The sequence below is a fragment of the Anabrus simplex genome, chromosome 2, assembly GCF_040414725.1.
Source record: "Anabrus simplex isolate iqAnaSimp1 chromosome 2, ASM4041472v1, whole genome shotgun sequence".
Taxonomy (NCBI): Eukaryota; Metazoa; Arthropoda; class Insecta; order Orthoptera; family Tettigoniidae; genus Anabrus; species Anabrus simplex.
In genome coordinates, this window is record NC_090266.1 from 1061081638 (window position 1) to 1061083412 (window position 1775).

Consider the following 1775-nt stretch of genomic DNA (forward strand, 5'->3'; position numbering starts at 1 on the left):
AGCGGCGCATTTCACATCATGAGCATACCTCAGTGACGTCAGTCTACCCTGCAATTGGCATAAAGTTCTGACCACTCCTTCTTGGTGTTGCATTTGCTCTGTCAGTCAGCGTATTTCTGCGACGTCTTGGGAGATGGTTAATGACGTCAAACAATGATGCATACATTTAACGAGATCCAATCCATACACATAAGATAATGGCCTTGAAACGTACGTATAAGTGAGGCCTTGTACTATGGCAATCTGTTGGGGGTATTTATGTATGTTGGTGGGGGTTGCGATCTGAAACTACTTTCTCTCACGTGAAGAAGATACGTAAATAACAGATGATAACCTCTCCGCGATCGTTATGTACTGTATCAAGGTAGTGTGTACTGTATGTTGACTACAGAAGCAGGTAAAATCAAGCCTTGCATAACCCTTCCTGTGGTTCACCTGCTCCATCCCGAGTAGCAACAAACTCTGATATAATTCTTCCTTCAAGTTCTGGTAGGTTATATTTGTAAAAGTAGAAACAAAACTGTGGCGCAACAGCCCATTTTAGCCTTGGCTTGCCAAGATGGTTTGATGGCCTACAGATTCCAAAGTTTCACGTGGTCAGCGTAACAACATCCTTAGGGTATTGCTTGAATTTCTTGACCGGATCCGCTACCTCTCGTATAAAGCAGCTCTTCAGTTGGCCTGAGTAAATACCATTCTAGTTTTCAGTCCTCATTTAAAATCCCTGGGCTGTCTGGAATCGAACCCATGCTACCCGTAGGGCTGGCCACAAAATTAGAAAGTACCGGGTGAGTTGGTCGTGCGGTTAGGGTCGCGCAGCTATGAGCTTGCATCCGGGAGATAGTGGGTTCGAACCCCACTGTCGGCAGCTCTGAAGATGGTTTTCCGTGGTTTCCCATTTCCATACCTTAAGGCCACGGCCGCTTCCTTCCCACTCCTAGGCATTTTCTGTCAATTCGTAGCCATAAGACCTATCTGTTTCGGTGCGAGGTAAAGCAAATAGCAAAAAAAAGTAGAAAGCCAATTTTTTAAAAATTGGGCGTTAGAAATGGGGTAAAAATAATGCATAATTTATTATACTTTATGTACAAGGCTGCCCACTGTCACCATACATCCTTAACCTGTTTACAGAAAATGCAATTAGAGAAATGAAGGGACATACGAAAAGGGTGAATTTCAATGGTATTCAGGTGCACAGTATCCGCTTTGCAGATGACATTGCTCTCTTAGCTAATTCTGAAAAGGATATGAGTTAGATGCTAAGAACATTCAACAAATCCTTAGAAAAATTTAAACTAAAAGTAAATACAAAGAAAATAAAATTAATGGTAGGAGACAAAAGGAAACCTTCCGGTAGGAAACACTTCAAAACACACCGATATAACAAGTCACAGAATTCTCCTATTTGGGTAGTGAAATTACCTCTGATAACAGTTCCCTTTCAGAAATAAAGAAAACAATAGTGGTAGCAAAGCAAGCCTTCCAAAATAAGAAAAACTTATTGCTAAACAATCATCTCCGTTTGGAAACCAGAAAACATTTCTCAAGACATTTGTTTGGAGTGTGCTGCTTTATAGGTGCGAAGCCTGGACATTAGAGTAACAGGAAGAAATAAAACTTGAGGCTGCTGAAATGTGGTTTTGGAGAAGTATTACAAAAACAAGTTCGATGGATAAAAAAACAAATGACTTTGTTTTAAAGAACGTAAGAGGATCGAAGTTTATTAAATACGATAAAGAAGAGGAAAACAAAGCTCCTTGGGCACGTGCTGAGAC